The following is a 23,802-nucleotide window of genomic DNA, read 5'->3' as shown; positions in this document are numbered from 1 at the left end:
GTGGTGGTGGCAGCCACCTCGAGCACTGAACTCTAAAGGAGGTGCCATGCCGGCACCCAATGACCTCACCCCCCAATCTGGAAGCGGGCCACGTCCCTGCTCACCTCTCCGCCCCTTCACCGCTGCTGCCTGCCTCCGCTCGGCTCACAGTGAGCTGGGTGCCCAAGTTGCACGGCAGCAAGTGGGGAAGTGGGCCACCTCCCTGCCCCTTCACCGCTGCTGCCCGCCTCAGGTGAGGGGGATGCTCCTGCGTGATGACGTCACAAGTGATGTCATCGCACAGGGCTTCAAGCACGTGCACGGGGTGAGAGGTGCAAGTAGGTATCTTGCCTCAGCACCGGAAACCCTGACACCGGCCCTGGTGAAATCCATCTCCATCCAGAGCCACAGTCAGGCCAGGACACTAAAAGTTCATAAAGCACACATTTTGCCACCTCTTTGCAGCTGCTCAATAGGAAGCATCATTTAAATGAGTTTGTTGGGGTTCAGGAGAACACACAGAGATGGACACCAAACCAATAAGCATGTGGGTTTTTAAAATGTGGTTCTTTTAATGTTTCGGTTTCTGAATATTACTGTCTTCCTGATATTAAAAAGCCCAACAACTAGCACCTCCAATCTGGTTCTGACTACTTTTTTGTGTGTGTGAATCTTTAATAAGTTTATGGGTGTATGTTGAGTTCCAATACTAATTCCAATGCATTGCTGCCTGAACAGAGTGGAATGTTGGGAGTGGGTTGATATTAACCCTGTTTTGTCATTAAAATTTTAATGAAGGGAGTTCTTACCAAACATGCTCCTCCTGATACATACATTTGCCATTTTGTGTGACTAGGCCAATGCACATATTTTCCAGAAAGCCACATTTTGGAGGGTGTGTCTTTGCTTGTACTTACACTGAAAAATACATGAGTTGCTCTATTCACACAAAATGATGACCTTGGATACATATCAGGAGAATCAGGGGTAAAGCATTCTCACCTTAGGTAGGTTGGACCACCAAAATTATTACAACTGAACTGGGCTATTGTGCATGCAAAAACAAGGTGATAGCCCAGCATCCACTGTTACTTTCTATATAAACTTATTTGGTAAAGATTTTATTTTATTTTGTAAGAGGAAGTGATGTCTGAATAAGCGATCAAAGGACTGGAAGAGATCTTGCAGGTTATTCAGTCCAAGCTGGAAGAAGAATCTGATCAACCTAAAAGTGCACTTACAACACTCAGAGTTCCAGTCTGCAAACGCTGCCATTTGGCTAAAAAGTGCAAGTCTCAGATTTTTGTAAGCACAATGTTTGGCTTATTGCCCCAACACCCAATATGTATGTTTCACAGTAGACCGGTACAGAATTTTCTAGTTTCCTGATGCTCTGGTTCTATCTTATCAATGAATGACACAGATGTTTACACGTTTATTTCTTATTCTTATACTTTCCCCAAAGGTTTCCTCTGCTCTCTCTCAACAGAAACTGCCATAAACGAGGTCATGGCATAAAGCAAGGTCTGTGCTTGAATTAATTTCCCAGATATCTCCTTGCCAATTTAAACAAACTGTCTAGTTCAATTTCTGATCTTAGCTAGCTCCATCTATGGCTCTACCCACATGGGAGTTTGCTGAGCTGCCAATTCATTGCTAAACTGTAATTGTGGGAAACAGTACCATAAATAGGAAGTACCAGGTTGCATGGAGTTCGCATAATATACATCCATGTGAACTATACTTCTGTGTGACCCTCCTAAGTTCTCCAGGTCTATCATGCAAGTTGGCAGCAATGAAAGACACTGGGACAGTAGCTATGTGGTTTTCTAATAGCAGGTGTACTGAATAATGCAGCCGAACCCCAATAAAATTATTTGCATGTACTGCAGAGATACAAAGAGACTTTCCAAAGAAAAGTCCAGTTGCCTTTTGAGTTAGATAAATCTCTGGGGGGAAATATCCAATGAGTAATAAATGTTAGATACAAATAAGGATGTGATTTATTGATTATTTTAACTTGTCTCCTATATCCCCGATTCCTTAGTAATTTTTACATCAAAATCTGATAAAAAAATTACTATCAAAATTGACATCTGTTGTTCAGGGCTTGGGCATTAAAAGTGGTTCCCCCCCCCCTTCCTAATACTGCAGCTGTTGCCTGTCATTTGTTATGTTGACTTCTTCCATTGATACATCTTTAATGGGTGTTAATTGTTAGGGGTGTTATTCCTCTGATAGCTTTATTACATATCCATTAAAGCATGGAGATGGTGACCCTTCCCAACTAAGAGGAGGGGCAGGTGTATCTCTGTGTGTGTAGAAAATAGGTATGATTTTAAAAAGAAAGTGGCAGACATAAATTTCTGTGAGTTGTGCTATCTTTGTATGTATTGATACAACAATACCAGAGTCCAAAGGGAACCTAACCCAGGATGTGTTGCATACTTGGTCTCTGAAAAAAAGCCACATAAAAAATCATTTTTAACATAGAAACTAGTGTTCTTGAAGCAAAGTAACAGCTGAGATGAATCTGAGGTTTATCAAAAAGAGTAATCGCATAAGAACAATAGCAGATAAAGTGGTAAAAAGACATTGAAAAAGGGGATCAAATAGATCTTATTGTTCCTTATATGAAAATGTATATGAAAAGCAAGCAATCTCTTCCCCACATGCATGTAATAAACAAGATGTTAAACCAGATGTTAAACTATCCTAAAATAGACAACAGAACAGTTGCACAAGAAACCAACCAAACTAGGAGGAATGAAAAAGGAAACAGGCAGAAAGTATATGAATTTCTAATGCTTTTAAAAACCAAACACTTGTTTTTTCAAACATCCCTAGAGTAAGGGGGAACCCAACATCAAAGAGATTTCCTACATGCAGTTTCACCTGTCCCATGCAAACTGCTGGCCCAACAAGGCAACCAAAGAAAGTACCTCTACTGGAAACAAAATTTTGTTTCTGTTGAATGGTTTGAGCACTTGGAGGACCAAAGCTAGAATGCAGATGCATAAAATATTTTCAATACAGTTTAGAACAATTCTGAGCATTTTTGTGTGAAGGTCCTGTTTGCAATTTGTAATTGGACAGAGGAGTATTTACTGTGATGCAGCAGATGAAGCGCCCCTAAAGCACCATCTTGCAGGCTCCCCTGAACAGTTAGGTCTTATTGTCATCAGGGCTGGTGGCAGCATACCCCAAGGCAGGGCAGCTCCTGAGGCACAAGGCTTCTGGTAGGGCCAACTCCCCCCCCCTGCACTGCTGCCCCCAGCACCCGCTTCCAGACGACCTTCTCATTCATTCTCACACCTCCCCCACCAACATGCCCTTCTCTTGCCTACTCACTTGTTCATTTACCTTTTCCCACAAGGGAAAGGCACACAGGTGGCAGCTGCCTTGCCACCGCTACTGTTCACCACCCATGCACCCTTCTCTCAGGAATGCAAGCTGGCAGTGGGAGGGCTTGTGAGTAAGTGAGCAAGTGGATGGGGGAAGTGGATTTGGGGGGGGGGCGGCATAAATGCATGGGCAGGAAGGGGGCACAAGTGGGGGAGTGGCAATTTGCAGTGGCAGAAGCACTCTCTGTCTGGGAGGGCCCTGAAACCCTGTCTTTTTAAAATAATATTTCTTGTAAGAATCATTTTTCACAATTTTGCACAGTTCATAATAGTTCAGAAATTTATATATTTATGTATAGTTGGGATAATCCCAAAAAGGTCAGGAGGAGGTACGAATCATTTATTGTAACTTTTTATTTTTGATCTTTTGATTATTTTGGTTGTTATTGCGGAAGAGAGCGCATCAATTTTTATATGAAATTGTATTACTTCCAAGACACAGGACAGGATTCACTGAGCCCTATTAATTGTCCTAAAATACTTCTGCCCACACTTTGGGCTTCAGCAATTTAAAAAATTTCTTCAGCATGTGTGCATTGACTGCAACCCTGAAGGTCCCTGAACCTTCTTAAGAAGCTTGGGGAGGGAAAAAGAGGTATTGCAGTGGGACCTAAAAAAGACTGGTGAACACATGGATGACCATGTAAAGCTTCGATCCCATGATATTGCCTGTGTGTATGCTCAAATATTCATGATATTGTTAAGGATTTAAACGAAAGCAGGTTGTGAATTCTTTCGAATCCGCTCTTGAATAGTCTGCTGTATCTCTAGGCCTCCATTTCACCTCATGTGAAATGTAAGCTTATTATTGCCAGGGAGTAGCCAATGGAAACACATCTTGCCTATTTTAAAATAGTTACATTGGCTGCCAGTCTGTTTCCAAGTTCATTTCAAGATTTTGGTTATGATGTTTAAAGTCCTTCATGGCCTAAAACCCATATATATCTCCCAATATATTCCACTGCACAAATTATGGGTGTCTAGGTACCATCTTCTGGTTGCACCCCCCTCCACTTAAGGCAGTCCAGTTGGCATCTTAAAAAGCTTGGTCCTTTTCAGTAGTGACTCCCATCTTGTGGAACAATATAGGAGGTAAGGGAGGTGCCATCCTTAGAAGTTTTATTAGGAGGTGCTGAAAGGCCATTTTATCTGCTGGGGCTTTTAACGTGTGGTTATAACTTGGAATTGCCTTGAGCCACAAGGGAAAGGCAGGGGTTAAATATTTTAATAAATACATTTAATAGCTATTTGCCAAAAATTGTCAACAAAGAAAGAAAAGGCAGTTCATAGAGATAGGACTGAAAGCTCAAGATGGCACCACCCTGTCATAAAACACGTTCAGTCCTTGGGCTATTTATCTATGAATAAGAGAGCAGAAATTGAACCCAGCTGATGGAGATCCTTTTCATGTATTCCAGGAAGAAAAACACAAATGTGGGTTTTTGCAAACTGATTAATTTGATTGTCACTTAACTGGATTATCACATTCACTTAAAAAAATCATAGTAAAAATTAACTTGGGGAAGCATTTTTTTCTTTGATATGAATTTGTACTCAAACAAATGTTGTCCTCTAATAACATTCATTTATCTGATTTATGAGGATGTTTAATTCTTGAGACTGATAAGCTTCTCTCATGCTTTTAACTAGTACTTTTTATAGTCTTTGTTTCCACATTTTACAAGAACTAAACTGAATTAGACAGTTGCAAGATACTTTCAGATTCAGCTCCCCACCTTTGCTTTGTCTTCTACTCTGTCTTGCTGCAAGTTTTACAGCATGTTCTTTAAGCTGCACCTGAGTAAAAACCACCACCCCCCAAAACCCCTGAATTTTTTAAACACTATATTTATGTTCATTGCCCTTTTCTTTGCTACTGCTCTGAAATCTCTGAAGTAGCAAGGACTCCTATAACTGGAACCACAATGCTGGCTTCATCTCCACTCTGCTATTTTAAAAGAAGCTTTCCCAAAGAGGGCCACGTCTTCTGCCCCATCAACAATTGAGCTAATCAAGGGAGTAATTGGGTAACGTTCTCTTTGGCCCCCTGTAACCAGTGGGCAGTCAGAATAACTTCAGAATTTCCAAACCTTGCCTTCCCTAGGCTCCACCCTCAAATCTCCAGGAGATTCCCCACATGGACCTGGCAACCCTGCTTCCCATACCCTTCATAATTTCAACCAAACTGGTCAGGATGTGATCCCACACAAGCAATGGAAGATGGAAAAGGTATAATATGGCTCTCCAAGAGTCAGGCTCCTTCCAGCAGATTGCACACCTAGGGAGTGTCATGTTTATACATCTCTCTTTCCCCATCCCTTCCCTCCCCATGATGGCTTACGACACCTGAATGGACCAAACAAAAGAATACTGAGCTTGAGTAACAGCTTTGAACACCTTAGTGGCAGAAAGCAACTAGGCACCATTACACATCCCCAGCAAGGTGATGATTATGTGGGACAAAGTCATCAGCCAAGCTGATTGTGGTTGTGTCATTCCTACATGCATCAGTCATGTGGCATAAGACTTAAGGGAAAGCAGTTCTTTTGGCCCTGTTGGGTAATTGTGCACAAGGGCCTCAGACAGTTGCAGATCTTTGTGGGTAATAGTATGATAAGTACGCTGAAGAAATGTGATGCAATCATAAACATTTAGATCTGTCGCCCTGGTTTTTAACATTCTTTGTAAAAAATGTTTTTAAAGAATCCTCTAGTGCTCTTATAAACCAGCCAAGTTTTTTACACGGTTGTGCTTAGAAGTACACACAGTACGTTATAGCAAACAAAACCACAGCAGACATGTGGGACTCCATCTTAGCCTGTGCCCACGCCCTATGATGTAATTAACTGTTTAATTTAATTAACCTTACCAATACTGTGCCAGGTGCCTAGCTACTCCCAACAGAGCATAGATGTATATAGAATCCATTACTGTTGACTTACTGTTACGTGGCTGTATTATGTAAAGCGCCTGCTAGAAACATCAAAATATATTTAAAGTTTTAACTAAGACAATGTGTTTCAAAGGAATTTGCTTTCCTTGGAACAGGAATGTCCCCATAAAAAGGCATGTTCTGTGTTACGCAGTGCTGTCCAATGATCTTCAATCACTGTAATACGTGTCCTGGAGTAAACCCTGTTTTCCTCTAAACCAAATTGGTTTGGATTCATCAAGAGCAAGCAGAGTAGATTTTGGAAACATTATTATAGCTAAGCGTAATTAACCTGTGCTTTGATTTTTTTTTCTTATTCTTTTAATGCTTGCATTGCTTAAGACTGCCTTGCAGAAAGACTATTTCTCCAAATTTATTCCAATAGGAAACTGTATTTTTGCTGCCTCCACTATTGTACTGTATAAGGAGAAAGGGTTGTTTATGCCTTGCGCAATAACACAGTGAAATACTAGAATATTATAACTTTGCGTATGGCCACTGGATGTCTGTTCCTACCTGAAATATCTATGACCTCCCTGCCCTATCCCCTCTGATTGCTGAAGAGGTGCATAGTCTTAATATCTTTGCCACTGTTGAATATGTTTTTATGGTTTTTAAACTGAGTTTTATACCTGTAGTTATACTGTATTTGTTGTTGTTATTTAATAATGTTGTTATCCACCCTGAGCCCGTTAGTGGGGAGGGTGAGTTAGAAATTAAATAAATTAAATTTGTGTCATATTACAGTGGCCCAACAACAGGTATAGGTCCAGACGTGAGGAAATCTACATTATAACATGGTTTTTAAAAGTCAAAGATAAATTAATGATAAACCAAAGAGAATTCCTCTTTTGAAAGAGGAAAAGAGAATAAGATAAACCAATTTCTATATCTACAAAAGAAAATTATGGAAAAGCCCATCCTCCATAAAACCCTATTAGAAATATGACAGCCCCACCTAGACAGCAAGGCTGGCTTTGGTCCTGGATTGGTGGGAAGGTGAAGGTAGAATATGTGGACAGAGGCTGCATCCACTAATTATTGGATCTTATGCTCTCATTGCACAGTAATAATCATTTGGAACTGGATTGGCTTGTGCACAAGGGAAAATTGCAAGTGATTGCTATAGTGCAATAAGACTACAATATGTGGTTGTAGCCAGAAACTGTTTCAGCAGTAACCACAAAATGCAGTAAGTATACTACTTTGAGATTGATACAATATATTTTTCCCCCACTAGCACGCGTTAGTGCTTCTAAAGAAGGATGCTGCAATAATGATAACCACTTACTCTAATGACTAGAGATGGGCACGATCCGCATTACAATCGGAAAAAAACCCACGATAATGGCGATCACACAATCATGACCCAGCAGATCGTGATCATCCACGGCCAACGATCCAGTGATCGGGAGAGGCCTGGATCATTGTGTTCGGGCCCAGATCGGGGATCCAGACACTCAGGTGCCAGCAATCTATTCCCCTGGCAATGGAGCCAGCGAAAAGCCTGAGCTCTGTTTGCCCTCCTTCTGTCGCCCTGGAAACCCAAATAGAAGCCCAGCTTTCCTTGATCAGCAGGGCTTTCTTCCAACCACGGAGCAGCAAAGCAGTCACAAGTTGGGAGAAGACACCCAGGGGAGGGAGGGGGGAGGGGGTGTTCTGTAGCCATGGGCACTCCAATCTCATCCCTGCAAACCATGATAGGCAGCTCTGACAGCCAAACACAGATGAGCGGCCAGACCCCCCCCCCGCCCCCTGAGGGGAGGCGGCTCATCGCCGTCTCCCCGTGCCCACTGGGCCCGGCGGTGGCCGCCAGCACCCACCTTCCCACATAGCTGGGAATAGCAGCACGGCCCACTTTGGCCTCCACGATCCACGATCCATGGCTTGGGAACGGGAGATGATTGGTGTGGATCGTTAATTTGGGATTGTTGCCGGCACCGAGCCATGATCAGCTGGATCATTAATTTTTTTGGATCGTGCCCATCTCTACTAATGACTGCAGAAATGGTAACACAGTATATGATATCTTACATCTCATGAAGGAAAATTTGACTACCAGACGCTTATACATTGTTCTGGTCTTTGAGATGCTACTGGATTCAAATCTACTGCAGACCAACATGGCTACCAACTTGAAACAGTGTGTGGTATGTACATTCACTCTTGGGTTTGCCATGTATATGCTCTTCTTGGGTTCTGCACCTTCCTCAAGCTCTACTTCTCACCAGAGATTAGAGTTGGCTGAACAATTCATGCTCCATCCTTCTCTCCTCATGAATGTATGTTCTCACAACAGCCTCCACATTCCTGTGTACTAGCAACAAATATGAGTAACTGACTCATTTCAGACATGGCTGAATCCACATGCCCTTGGAGCATCCCGGCGTTGAGCTAAATGTTTGCTAAACACCCGGAAGTATAGTGTCTTTCTAGCATGATTTCTGAATCGTGCTAGAAAGACGCTATACTTCCAGATGTTTAGCGAACATTTAGCACAATGCTGGGACGTGCCAAGGGCGTGTGGATTTGCCCATGATGTAAAATCAGAGTTTGATGAAATTAATAATAGGTTGGATCCCAACTAAATTGGCTATTGTCACTGATTCTCCATTCCCGCAGTAGACTCCCCTTGTGTCATTCCCTCAGAGTTCTCTACCCTTCAAGAGCTGCATTTCATGGGGATCAGTGGGCTGCAATGGGAAGGGGAAGACAGAAAAGCTCCATTCTGTCATTGGATAATTGAGCCTGGATCCAACCAATGACTGGTTAATCCTCTGAACACAAACAACTCCAATACATCAAATCAGAACTAGGTACCAGGAGCTGAAGATAGTTTATTAATGAAAATTCCTGGTGATTTACCAATTCAGACATCCTGGCTTACTCCAGATTTTTCTCTGTATTGCTTAGTTGATAGCTTAATTTCTACTTCTGTGCCTAGTACATGTTCTGTTTCTAGTACAGAACAAGACTTGGCAACATGGGGAGGTGGGGAGTAGTTTGGAATACATTTCATTACTCAGAAGTAGCTCTCATTAAAGAAAAGGCTGATAACCCCTGCCCTAGAATAAAGATGAGATAAAGCTGACAAAGTGCAGTTTTATTATGATAAATAACTAAAAGTTTAGTTTAATTTCCTTAGAGTGGATAACTGCTTTGTGTTTGGAGAGAAGAAGAGATTGTTGATCCAGTGAGATCCAAGATTGTTGACTTTGCTGACCAGGATGAGCCAACTTCCAAGAAATAGGCAGCTGGAAGCCTCCAAGGCCAGTCCTGAGGGGGACAGCACACTCTGTATTTCCTTAGAGAGATCAAGATCCTGGTGTTTTCTCTGTGGCTGAACCGCATATGGGCACCTGAAAGACTCTGCTAAACCATTCGCATGACTAAAATCAGCTACCCAGTCAAAGACACTTGGTTACCTGCATTAAGGCACTTAACTCCATTAAGAGAGCAATCCTAAGCAGGTTACTCAGATTCCTACTCAGGTCTATTCAGTGGGGCTTACTCCTAGAAAAGTGTTCTTAAGTGTCCCAGAAAAGTGTTCTATAAGACTCTTTGTTTACCTTTGTAGTAATGTTATATATCAACAAATATGTAACCGACCCACTCATTTCTAGGTATGTAAGAAAGCAGGGACATTTTACCTCAAGTACAGCATTCGATCCTGGCCTAGGTAGAGAGGGCTAGGTTACATAGGCACAAGATAAAAAACACAACAAATGCATTTGGGATACTCCTCTTTCCTAACATAAAGAGTGCTTTAAGCACAAGCCAGTAGAACACTGGGAATCTCAGGATGTGTGTAGGAGCTCATAGATGATATAAGTCAAAAAGTTAAAGCTTATATAACGACAGTGGAATCAGAAATAATTATTCCTGTTTTAAAATGCATGCAAAGATATAAATATCTAGTCCTCCTAAACAATGTCAGGGACAAGAAATAGCAAGAGTCAGGTCCACTAGTATCTTAAAAGGTATGGGCATTTTCAGGGTCTGAGCTTTCAAGAGTCAAAGCTCCCTTCAAGAAAAAAATTCGAGAAGCCCAAGCACAGTCAATATAGCTACATTCATACAATTCCAGAAACAGCTGTGTTAGTCTGCTATTGCAAAAACCTTAATGACAAACTAAATTTTGTTCTAGCATAAGATTTGGTAGACTATAATCCACAAAAATTTATGGTGGAATAAAATTTATTTAGTCTTTAAGGTTCTATAAGACTTGTTTTGAGTGGTCAAACTCCTAACTCAGCACACAAATAACAGATTTATACTTGTGATGGCATTTTGATAACTGCCAGAATAACTGATGCTTCTTTAGATAGATTTTGCCATTTAGATATCTTGCCATCTCTGCATAGATTCATTTTTGTAGCTACCATACCTTTTTTTTAAACATGGGAATTGTGACAAATGCTTTTTCTTTTGATGCTCTAAAAACATTTGGAAACAAGTTATATAGGATTATATCACTAAGAAGTGCCATAACCCAAAATATGTCTTATTCCTAATGCAGCATAAAAGGTGAACCCACTTCAACATTCCATATCTAAGCTGAGCCCACCTGCCTGCTTGATCATCTTGGAAGAATAGTCTTCACTTGTCCTTCTTATGAATTTCCTACTTTAATTAAAATATCATTTTGATAACAAAATTACTCTGCAAAGAGAATAAACAGCAGAACAACAGCTGTCATGATTAGCCTGCCAGGGACTTGCATAATGAAATGCTGATGAGATGAACTAAACTCTTGGTAAATACAAAAGGAAGGGTATTTGGAAGACGAATTTAGGAAAGTTTTCCTTTTATTCTAAATGGGGAGCTGTGATAGTCTTCTGCTGCAAAAAATATTAGGGGTCTCTTAGCACCGTAAAGACTAACAAGTTAGTCATATAGAATAAGATTTCATGGACTAGACCTTTTTTTATCAGATTCATGTATTGGATCCTCACCGTGCTCATCGTGAACACACTGACACACTCACCTATACATGCACAAATGGTGGACCTTCAAGGACGTGGGGGGGATTTCATCTCCCTCTCCCCACTATTTTTTCTTTCCCTTCCCTGAAAGATCCCATAGCCTCTCACCTTTTCCTGCTTCCTTCTCTCCTTCTCATCCTCCCCCCCCCCCCGCCCGCCTCACTGCCATCTTGAACTTTCCCTCCTTCTTTCCCTCTGGAAGTCTTTACGTGGGAAAGCTCTAGCCCAGTTGCACTGAGCCAGCCAGTTGCCAGGCCAGGCACAATTATGTAGTGCAGGCCAGGCTGAGCCCACTTGCACAGTCATAAACCTGCAAAGATTTGCAGGGGGCATCTTACTTTCCCTTGTATCCCCCTCCCCATTTCCTTTTCCCCTCATCCTGGCAACCCCAGTGAGCCAACATGGCAGACTGGGGATTAGCACCTGGGTCTCCCAGATTCTAATCTAAAACTCTAACCACTACATCTCAGTGGCTATTGTGAAGTGGCTGCTGTTGAACAGTAGCAAGAAGCCAAGCCTGGATGAGTCATGCAAGTCTCATGGTAGCAAGTCATCTGGTGGTTGCTGCCAGGCCAAGCCATGACGAGTCCTCCCTCAAAGGCCAAAACTACCCTGTAAAGGGCCCTGCCTCTTCCCCTTGCCTTTTAATGGTGAAACCAAGGCTTGACAACTGGCAATAGAAACAACACAGCCACTGAGGGCATTCATTTTTAAAACCTACAGGCACTGCTCCTACTATTTTGGGATGTTTTAACCCCCCACCATGTATTTTTTTTTAAGATTTCAAAGTTTATGCAATCCTTGGGCTTGTCTCAGATTTTTAGGAAGATCTATCTTTGTCTACCTATGGCTCCAGTCTCCAGATTTATCCACATATGGGGTCATGTTAGAATTAAATATATTGAGGGTTATGAAGAAAAAAGTTGTAAGCAGCAATGTCCAAGGACCATGAAATGCAGGAACTGCAAGATGAAGTGAATGTCTGGCTTCCGTCCGGGTCATAGGACGGAGACATTGCTGGTCGCCCTGATGGACGATCTCCGTAGACAGCTGGATCAAGGCGGGTCGGCGCTCCTGATATTGTTAGATCTATCAGCAGCATTCGACACAGTCGATCATGACCTGTTGATCCACCGCCTTGCCGATGTGGGGATTCGAGGGACAGCTCTGCCAGTGGTTTGTCTCTTTTCTCCACAGTCGGGGACAGAGGTGGCACTAGGGGAGAAGTTGTCATCCCGCCACTTGTTGGTGTGTGGTGTCCCTCAAGGGGCAATACTCCCCCCCCTGCTATTTAATGTATATATGCACCCCCTCGCCCAGCTGGTACAGAGTTTCAGACTTGGGTGCCATTAATATGCAGATGACACCCAATTGTATCTGATGATGGACGGCCGGCCTGGCTCTGCCCCAGATGTCCTGGAACGTGCCTTTGGAGCTGTGACTGGATGGTTGAAGCAGAGTTGGCTGAGACTGAATCCCTCGAAGATGGAGGTCCTGCATGTGGGTCTAGGGTCCATGGGTGCGGGACTCCAGCTCCCTGCTCTCGATGGAGCACCACTTACACCGGTGTCAAGCGTGAGGAGCCTGGGGGTGGTCCTGGATGTTTCCTTGTCTATGGAGGCACAGGTCACAGCGGTTGTTCGATCCTCATTCTTCTATCTAAGACAGGCTCAATAACTTGTCCCCTACTTATCGACCCATGACCTTACGACAGTGATCCAGGCAACAGTCACCTCCAGATTAGACTACTGCAACTTGATCTACTCAGGGCTTCCCTTGGGCTTGATCTGGAAACTGCAGCTGGTTCAGAAGGCAGCTGCACGGGTGGTTGCCAGAGCACCAATCATGACTCATATAACACCTATCCTCTGTCAGCTGCACTGGTTACTGATTGAGTACCGGGTCCGGGTCAAGGTTTTGGTGTTGACCTATAAAGCCCTATGCGGACTGGGCCCAGCATACCTTCGCACTTGCTGATGGTCCCTGGCCCCAGGGAGGTCTGCCTGGCCTCTACCAGAGCCAGGGCCTTTTTGGGCCTGGCTCCGACCTGGTGGAACTCTCTGTCTGAGGAAACTAGGGCCTGGCAGGATTTGTTATCTTTCCACCGGGCCTGCAAGACGGAGATGTTCCACTGGGCATTTGGTGGGGGCTAGGCTGTCCTCTCGCCGGCCATACCACGGAAGACCTTCCACCACCCATGCAGGAAAATGCTGTATTTGAATATTTTATACCCGCCAATTTTAATTATTTATGATATAATGTTTTAATGTTTTTATAATGTTTTTATTGTTTTAAACTGTTGTTAAACCGCCCTGAGCCTGTCTGATGGGGAGGGTGGTCTAGAAATGTGATAAAATCATAAAATAAAATAAATAATGAGACAAAATTATGAAAAATTCAAATAGTCAAGCAAAGGAGACCGTTCACAGCAGGCAACACAACCTCGCTAAAGGGGAGGAAATGAGGCAGAATCTGCACTAGCTCACAGCATCTGAGGAAGGGCTGAACTACATGTTATGCTATTTGATGTGTTGTGTCAGGGGGCTCCCCCATCCTGACTTGCAAACAGTCAGGCACACATCATGCTGCTGAGAACTAATTTCCCAAGTGTATGGGATTTGGTTTGGATTAGGATCATGGCATAGGGACAAAAAGGGGCTTTAGCCTCTCCCTGGCATTTTTTCCTCATATAAAACAGTCCTGACGGGCTACAGTGTGGCAAATAGCACCCTGGGGCCATTTTGGGTCAGGAAAACAGCACACGGGTGAAGGTGTGAAGCCCCTTCATCCCATGTGCTGGAGTCTTGATCTGAATCAAGGGCCTGTACATTTATTTCCCATCAGTGTAATGTAGGCTTGCTACCACCACCTCACCACCCACTGCTGCCCCCTAGCCACGCTCACCTGGTTGTTGGGGGGGGGGGAAGAATCAGAAAATGACACCATTTCCCTGCACAACAGGAGAGCTGCAGGTCACGCTGAAGCTAGATTTCTTAAAAACTGTCTCCAAACAGGTGATTTTTAAGGAATCTGGCTTCAGTGTGACGCGCAGCTCCTTCACTGTGCTGGAAAATGATGTCACTTCCCAGCATGACAGGGGAGCTCAGGAGTGTTTGTGTCCTTTGCATGCACAAGGGAGGTAAGGGCCCCACTGGCCCCCACCACTCAGACCCTTGCCCCTTGGTTAGCCCCCTGGGGACCCTGGCAACCCTAGTGTGTTGTGACATGTGACTGATAGCTTACAAGTCATGTTGGAGGAACCCTGACACAACATGTCATATCATGTAGTTGGACCCTAAGTTCTGGGCTGAATTTGTTTGTCCTCTGCTTACAGGTATTTAGTCAGTGTGACCAGAGGCACAAGCCTTTGAGCGAGAGAGCCAGAGGGCTCCAGCCCTTGGCTCTTAGCCTGTGGTTCGCAGTCTCTGGGCCCTTTGGGAGGTAGCCTGGTGGATCTGGACCAGCCCAGAACGTGTTTGTTTTGTTAGTTTAAATTGTGTTATTTGTTTACACTAGCTGTTAAATTTTATTTAGGTATTTGTATAAGCAGCTTTGGGCCCCTTTGAGGAGAAAATCAGCACATACATATATGCCCTAAATAAATAAATAAGAACTAACATGCCAGCATTAAGTTTTCTGAGTCAGAGCTCCTATGGAAGCTCATGCTAGAATAAATTTTGTTAGTTTTTAAGGTGCCGCTAGACTCCTGTTTTAATCCTGTTGCTACATTCTAACACAGCTATCCCCATGCAGTTACAACAATCCCCTCAGTTTTACTAAGATTGTTACCTGTAACACCCAGTCCTTATTTAGTTCTTGGAAGCTGGCATCAAACTTTTTGATGAATTCTAATACAGCAGTTTCATGCTGGAGCTTTCCTCTGAAGTTCTCTGGCTAGAGATCAGTGACTTTTAGATCATCAGCGGCGTGTCCTTGGAAATGTAAATGTTCTCCCACTGGCATCTGAATATTGCCATTTATAATATCAGTCTGTGTCCTTTTGTTCTTTTATCCTACACGAACATTTAAATGGGCACAAATTAGACATTAAAAATGACAAGATGTAGCGTTCTTGGAAGGATCTCGAGTTACTTGCTACAAAGGACTTGGTGGTCCTTTTCACCTTCCCTGAATCAAAGGCAAGGAAATGCCCAGTTTTGGACTTCTATAGACAGTTACGTTATAGCAGAACACCTTTGCTATTTCAAGGATGTAGCAGCCACTCTGAATACAACCATTACAGTGAAAGTATAAGGTCATCTGTCTATCTTTGCCAGCGTCATGCTGCTTTGTTTCCAGTTTCACAGCATGGTTCATGTTTTAAATAGATTATGTACTCTACTCCGGACTGCTGCTGCTAGCTAATAGCCAGCAGCTGAGTGATAAACTATTGTTGCTGACAAGGACCTATAGAGCTCCAGGCTTTGTGTGTATTTCGGAGGTGCAATTATCATGCATCGGGTCAGCAAATACATTGCCTATTAATTATTTCGAGACAGTTGCAATTACAAACAGTCAGCCCCACTGCCAGCACATTTCATCATGAATGCTATCTAGATCAGTTGTTTTCCTTTATGATATCAGCACTTTGAAAGCAAATACAAACAATGTAACTTCATGTAACTTCAGTTCCATTTTCCTTTACTATGGAGCTACATTGTCTTATTCACAATAATGAGACTATACAAATTTCCTGTACTCCAAATGGAGATGCCCTGTTAATCCCTCCTGAGGATATTCGAACATAGCTTTATCTAGGTTGCAATATATTATAGACGAAATCATGTGGTGGATCAATTTTCTGATTGTGCTCCAGTTCAGCTACATGCAAATTGATTTCAGTGGAGATTCATATGGCAGAAACAGTTAAGACAAGACAGTAGATTGAGTTCTACAGCAATTTTATTATAATGAACTGGCTTATAATGACCCATTTATTGGCAACTTGTGAATTAGTACTAGGATCTTCATTTATCCATTTTAACATTGAAGCAGCAAGAACAAAAAAATAAGTACAGTACCAGCTAATTTAGAACTATTATCAGAGGAGATTATAAGTTAAGTGCCAGTAGTATGATATGGAATTGTTGCATAGATTCAGGCTATTAACAAACATATGCAAGTTTCTGATCAAGATATGTATATGCAAGAACTAGAACAGCCGTGCCAGATCAGACCACTGATCAATCATACAAAACAGTTACGAGGGAAAATATTCCATTCCTTTCATTCATTCCTAAACTACTGGACAACAAAAGTTGCTCAGAAAATTCCAAATGTAAAAGTGTAGGGTCAATTCAGACATTATCTTTTCCTGGAATGTGTTTAAGAGTGTAACCTGTGTGCAGTACAAACATGCATTTGGAAATAGGTGCATCAGGTGCGCTCAGCAGAGAGCCAGGGATGAAGACAGTTCTCTGTCAAATGTATGCTTGGTTGCTAACCTGATGATGTAAGTAACCCCCTAAAAGTCTGCAAAGGTTGTCTCATATGTCTTCTGAAGCCAAGCCACTGCAGAAACTGTCCCCAGCCCACCAGAACCGAATAGGTTGCTAACTCAAAAACTAGAGAGAGCTCACGCCTATGCTCATCCACCACTAGGGTTGCCAACCTCCAGGTAGTAGCTAGAGATCTGAAATTGCAACTGGAAAAATAGCTGCTTTGGAGGGTGGGCTCAATAGCATTATACCCTGCTAAGGCCCCTCCCTTTTCCAAACCCCACACTCTCTTCAGGCTCCACCCCCCAAAATCTCTGGGAATTTCCCAACCCTGAGCTGGCAACCCTATCAGCCACACTCAGACAGAATCAGCAAGGCAGAGGAGTAGGCCTTATCTAGGTATATAAGAAGTTTCTCTTCTTCACAGACCAGTTGGGCAGAAGAGGAGAGGAAGCAGCGTGCAAGCACAGATCCAACTCAGACAGAAGATTCAGAGGAGCCAGAAGAGCCACAGGTAGATAGTGACTCCGGAACCCCAGTGTAAAGTTCTGAGGACCGGGCAGGATCAAGCCTACTCCCTCTTAACATCTGGGCAATAATAACTTAACAGGAGCATGAAGTAACCTGCTAGTTGAGCCGATAGGCAAGGGACACAAAAGGTGTACATAAACTGTTGGTTGTTAACAGCTTTCTTTCAAATGACTCAGAACAGCTGGTCCACAGAACTAGCTTTTATCTAGTGGTGTCCCACACTCTGCAATATCACTTCTGCTGCTATTCCATTCAAATGTTACAAGATTTTTAAAAGCATAAAACTGAGTATTTACTGAACTAGACAGTGGTGGGATAGGAAGAATGCAGCTCATCATAAGCTGAAGGCCTGCTTTGTCCCTAGAGGCCAGGAAAGCTCCCACTTTCCCTGCTTTCTGCAAACTATGCAAAACTTAATTGTTCCAGAGAGTTTTTTACTCAGACAGGAAGGCTGAATTGTAAGGAAGTGGTCTCAAATAGATGCATTGGTAAAGGGATAGAGAGGACTATAGACTTTTTTACTATTGCTGTATGTATCATCCTACTGAATAGTTCCTATGTTGTCTAATAAGTCAGTCTTAAAATTGCTTATGTTCTGTTTCAGCATTGCAGACCGTATAGATTAATTGTCAGGCTGGGACCTGGGCAAATAATACACAACACACACTGTCGTTGGATGAAAACAGGCCTCATCTTTATTGATTACAGCCACTGGAGCATTGGTGTGGCATAAGGCAACAGATCCACTACATTGAATGGCCTTTGCCACTCGATGGCATGTATTCCCCACCATCCTTGCTGGAAACCATGGGATTGCATGGGGTTATCCTGCTTCCAGGCATGACTATGGCAGTCCCTACTACCCAGGGTGAAGCCTGAAATAGCCATCCCAGGAGCATACCCTGCAGCTTCCCCCAGATGTTTTAAGAGGATCTCGAAAAGTGGGGGTAAGCCACCCAGTCGGCATGACTCACCCCGTGGATCTGGCCCAATGCCTTTAACTGTCACAAAGTTGTGACAAGCAAACCTCAGCCGCAGCTGGTACTGAATAAGGGAGGGAGTCCATCAGCCGCTTCCACCACCCACCAAGAATGATGGCCAGACCACAAGGGACTGCTGGTGATGAGCTAAGCCTCTCCTTCACTCCTCCACACTCCTCCTCAGCATGCGCCACCCTTGTCTAAATAAGCAGCATGCTCTTTGCTCCAGCCTTGCCTCCTGGCCAAAATGTTGCCCAATGATAAGTCTGCAAACCCCTTTATTCAATTCAATATTGGATTTCTGCAGTTTGCAGATCTGCATGTAGAAACCCTATTACATTGTTTATTGAAAAGTTTGATTCATACTGATCTGCCTCAAATTTCAGTGAGAAAGGCAGACTATAAATAAATAAATAAAATAAAGGGTAACTGACAAGAATGTAGACAGCATCAAAGATTTTCAGTGACAGAGTCTTCTCTCAAATTTCACACAAGGCCAATGGTTTACAGTGTAATCCTGATCAAAGTTACTCTTCTAACCTTGTTTGCTTCAATGGATTTAGAAGGGTGTGACTTTGCTTAGGATTGCACTGTTAGCCTCAGAAAACGCATTCAACACCAGGTTTACGGGTTATATTTTTGCTATATGAAGACATTCATTGGCACAAGGAAAACAATGAGTTCTGTATCTTACGAATGGCAAATATTCTTTGTATTGGAAGTTATATAACCCTGATCAAGTGATTACTGTGCATGTCATCTTACATCGTATCTTTCTGTATCAGATGCCATCTTTGCCGCAAAAAAGAACATATGGGCCCATACTTCAAATTATACATCACTTCTTACTAAAATAGGAAAAAATACTAGCATTTGTAATTAAAACAAATATTTAAAAGTAATATCCAGCATGCCCTGACCTGGATAGCCTAGATGAGCCTGATCTCGTCAGATCTCAGAAGCTAAGCAGGGTCGGTCTTGGTTAGTAATCGGATAGGAGACCTCCAACGAAGACCAGGGCAGCAGAGGCAGGTAATGGCAAATCATCTCTGTTCATCTGTTGCCCTGAAAACCCCACCAGGGAGTGCCGTAAGTCAGCTATGACTTGAGGGCACTCTCCGCCAAAATGCAGCATATATAGCACTACAAAAATGTGTACAGTAATATGGCTTGGATCCTATTAAATGTTAGGAGGCATTTGTGCTCACACAAGGGGAGGGGATCCCCAACCGATGCAGTGACCCATGTCAAATAATCCTTCTAGAGCAGGTTCTTGGACAGCGCAGGGGGCTGCATCAAAGAACAGAAAGACATCCTTAATTCCACGAGAAGGACTCTGCTTACAGTTTGTTGGATCCAGGCCATGGACTTGGATGATTTGTCAGAAGCAAGCAGAAGCATCTAATTACTTTCTCAATCAGTTTTTTAGATCTTGTAACAATCAAAATTAGGCCAAAAGTAAATCAACATAAAAAAGAGGAAATCAGCCCAAAACGAAGAACTTTTCAGGTGCACTTAAGGAATCAGTGTTCATTTTTTCAGAAGCAAAAGGACAAACCTCCTCATTTTATCTCTGTGCACGTTGGATCATTAATTTGTGTGATGTTCACATATATTCCAGAGATTCAAAGAGAATGTCACAGTGTAGGCATGAATACTGGGTAATATATTTTGATTATTCCAAAACTAAATGTAATCCAACAAGAATCATAAGCTGCTTTGTCCTTTAATATATTATGCTGCCTTCATGCTCATTAGCTGAGCAAGAGTCTCAATAACTCTCCAAATGAGCTTCCCATCACCCTTTTTTTCTTGCAAAAGCAACTCCAGTCTTACTAAACTGAACCTCAACTGGTAAAAATGCTGCACTTCTGCATGTAACAATCCTGCATCACTCTGTATACGTGGATTGAGGTCATGGGGAAATTGTGCGTCACTTGCTCCTTCTTAGCTTTTTTGATGTTGACCTTGATATTTTCACACCCAAGTTTTTTCTTTTTCTTTCAACCTGACATGTCAAAGAGACACATGTGGCTCCTGAGCCACTGAGTGATATCATTAGTATACAGTCTCAAAATTCTCTTATTTTTGTGGTATTCATAAATCAACATGTACATATTCTTTATTCCTTGTAAGTATATTTGCTCAGATTAATCAAGGTTGGTGATACAGAATTTGCTCTACAGACAATAGCATCTCCATAAAGTGACGATATTGCACCCTTGCTGTAATATTTGAATGAGAAGAGACAAGAGAGGGCTTTGATATTACAATAACAAATTATATCTCAATATCATCAGGTATATAGTAATAAAATTATTCCTAGTTATATATCATTTTTACCTTATAGAACTTGACTCTGGCCAATAGGAAGAAAGTTGAAATGAGGAAAGCAGGACCAAACAGTGTGAGGGGCAAACTTTTAACTATCTCACGCAATTCTACAAACATCAGGAATGATGACATACTTAGCCTACTGAGAATCACACTAGTTCTCATGACAGTCAATTCAAAATCTGAAGTGGTATTTTTCTCCCCACCCCAAACTATTTAAATCACTTATTTCAATCCTGCTAAAAGACAGGGCACTCTTCTCTCAATGCTTCCCTCTGCTGGATAGAATCAGAAATGTTAAACTGTTTTACACTTTGACATGGGACCAAAGGCTCAGGCCTGTCCTGTCTATCCTGAAGCAAGAGGGTCCAGTTCTCTTGTCTAATGTAGCCATTTGGCTGTTGCTGGTCATTAAAAAAATATTATTAGTGATTTCACAGCACCTTTGACTTGCTATGCCATGCAATTTTTGTTCAAAGTGATATTGTAGGTGTGCAATCTGTAAACGGAGAGTTGGCTCACTATTAGCATGTTAGTGATTGACACCACCTGTGCCACTGATTGCTACCATATCAGCTCTACATGTGGAAGGATCAAGAAATGTGATTGTTTTACTCTGTGTAGATTTTTAAGAGACTGATCTACTTATTGCTGCTGTAATTTTTCTTGTTATTGCCTTGTTTATGTGTTTTATAAGGAAGCTGCTTTGGAAATCTTTGGCTAAAAGATGAGGGGAGGCATAAATTTTTAGAAATACTGAAATTCTGTAGCCTAGTTGCCACAGAAAAATTGCCCCACAGTTGTGGCAAGATCTGTATTTGACATCACATATTGTTCAAAGAGCTTTCATGTGAAGAATTAACCCACCCTGAGTGAGTCTCAGTGAGAAAGGCAACCTACAAATAAACAGTCCAGCTGATCCACAAGAGAACCCAAATCTAGACATGACCATAACGGCAACAGAGTAGATGGGGACATTAAAATGGCTCAGGAGCCAGCTGAGCGGTGCATGCCTCACAGGTTGGCAGCTGTATGGGAGGTGGCAACGGGTGAGCCTCCAGCTGTTGTCTCAGCCATTGACTGGGTCTGAGCCAAGCCCCCCAGGGGCTCCGCTCAGCATGTTTCTGTTTGCCAAGAGTCCACTGGGAACTTTGCCAGCCCTCCTATGTATGAAAATAAAAGTGCTTTTCAGTGGCTATCTAATGGCTGCAGAAATGTTTGAATTTGATCTAAAGAGACATCCCATTATGTGCTGCCAAAGTGTGAAGTGGGCATTCTTTTTCAAGCAGGCGGGCAGGCATCTGCACCACTTTCAGACATTTCAGTTTGTTAGGAGAGGAACCAAACATGAGTTTCACACACCCCAGTTGTCTATTTGCATTCAGAGTCTGAAGGTAGACTAAAGTCCGATTTATGGCTTTGTGGTTGACAAAATATGCAATTTGCAATGAAACATACGTTATTTGGAGAAACAAACTAGAAACCTACTAGTTTACTGTGGCATGTGCATGTATAGACAGCCCTGGCTGCTTGCAGTGAATTGAATCTGTTCTTTCTCATTCATTTTTCAAAACTGTTGATCAGAATGTTATGGATTTGCGAACTGTGCATTATATGATCGCAATCGGAATGTGTGATAAATTCACTAACATTAACATTCATCAATTTTATTTTTGCAAAATTGTTCCTGTTGCTGTAGAAGAGCAAGAGTCCAGTAACACGTATAAGACTAACAAAATTTGTGGTAGGATATGAGCTTTCCTGAGCCACAGCTCACTTCTTCAGATACCAAATTGCTGTTGGTAGAGGAGTTACTTGCTCCTGGTAACTCTGGAATCCGTTAGTTCCCTGTTGGTAAATCCGGATCCCAATGATCCAGAAAACGTCTAAATAGTTATGATTCAGCCGCAAGAACACTTTCCTGGAAGTAAGCTCTAAATTTAAGTAGACTGGTTAAGGATTGCTCTGTAGATCTGGGAACGGCTACTGACCCCCTAGCATCACTTGGTAGGCAACTCTCCAGAGAGCCACCCCTCCCCCTTCCCTCCGCTGACTGTTGGGGAGGGTCCCCTCTCAGGCTCGCCCTATCAGAAGCCGGGAAAGGCCCAAGACTGCTCCATTTGTGCTGGTCCCCCGCGGGAGACTGGCGCTGGCACGTGCCTCTTCAGAGTCCGCGTCCGCTGTGTAGTCACGGAGCGAGCGAGCGGGCGGGCGGGCAAAAGTGCGGGCTGCCTCAATGAGCGCTCCTGCTGCGCCTTCCTCAGGAGCCCGCCGGCGCCCCTTCGGGGACTTCCCCTAAGCCTTGGTGGCCGCGCGGCGCGCTTTGTGGCGCTAGGACCCAGGCGGAGCGCGAGCGAGTCCCTCTCGTGAGTCAGTGCGCTCCGCCGGAGTGGAGGGAGCGCTGTGAATGAGGCTGCTGCGCGCGTGCGAAGTGGATGGCTCGCGTGCGTCGGGGAAGGGGCCACGGAGCAAGGCGCTGGGGGAGCCACCGCAGCCTGGGCGACGCCACCTCCAGCAGCAGCTCCTAGGGGGGCTTTCCACCTGCCCGCAGCGCTGAGGTGAGTGGGGCGCCTTGGGCCGACCGCGGGGAAGGGCAGACACTTGGCGAAGTTTGAGCGCTAAGGCGCTCCGCAGCGGCAGGCTGCACGGCTCGCTCGCTTGAGGCGGAATCAGCCCCGCTGGGCGCCCGGGAACTGCTCCTTTGGCTGCCCCTGCTTATGGGGGCAGCGAGTCCCGCCTGGTGACATCCCCAAAGAAACATCTGCACGTACTCCGTGGCGCACATTTGCCAGTATTGGGGCTCCGTGCGAAAAGTCGCGAGGAGGTGCGTTTTAGTCTTCCAGTTGTATGCCTGTGGGTGGCTTTATGTCTGTCCAAGCATGCCGTGCGTGTGACATTCTGGTGTTGATTGTGGTCCCCTAGACCCCAGGACGGGTGCATTTGTGTAGTCGGTCTGTCCCCTCAAGCTGCAGACCGTCTAGCAGGGGCAGGATAGAAACTGACGGTGCTCTTTGATTTGGAGATTAAGCCGGGTGGGGGGGCGGGTCCGAAGGGAAACACCACTGCGGCGGGGAAAAGAGAGTGGGAGATCAGAAGAGTCTAAACACAGGTTGGGCTGCTTTTGTTTGTTTCTTTACCGTCGTCTTGAAGTTTCACCAACTTTGGTTTTCACCTGCTTGACTTTAAACCTTCCCTTCTCTGCTCAGGAATTTCAGGAAC

The 23,802-nt window shown here is 43.5% G+C and overlaps 1 protein-coding gene across 1 annotated transcript in view; it reads left to right on the top strand.

Moving 5' to 3' along the window:
* The first annotated feature begins 22,944 nt into the window (after nt 1-22,944).
* NGF (nerve growth factor) overlaps nt 22,945-23,802 on the top strand; it is an 83,682-nt gene continuing 82,824 nt past the window's right edge. The window contains exon 1 of the mRNA XM_054980831.1: nt 22,945-23,141. The gene's annotated coding sequence lies outside the window, so the exon portion shown is untranslated. The remainder of the gene's footprint in view (nt 23,142-23,802) is intronic.

Source organism: Eublepharis macularius, chromosome 5 (assembly GCF_028583425.1).
Source record: "Eublepharis macularius isolate TG4126 chromosome 5, MPM_Emac_v1.0, whole genome shotgun sequence".
Classification (NCBI taxonomy): domain Eukaryota; kingdom Metazoa; phylum Chordata; class Lepidosauria; order Squamata; family Eublepharidae; genus Eublepharis; species Eublepharis macularius.
The sequence above is the reverse complement of the archived record's forward strand: the minus strand, read 5'-3'. Positions and strand labels throughout refer to the sequence as shown.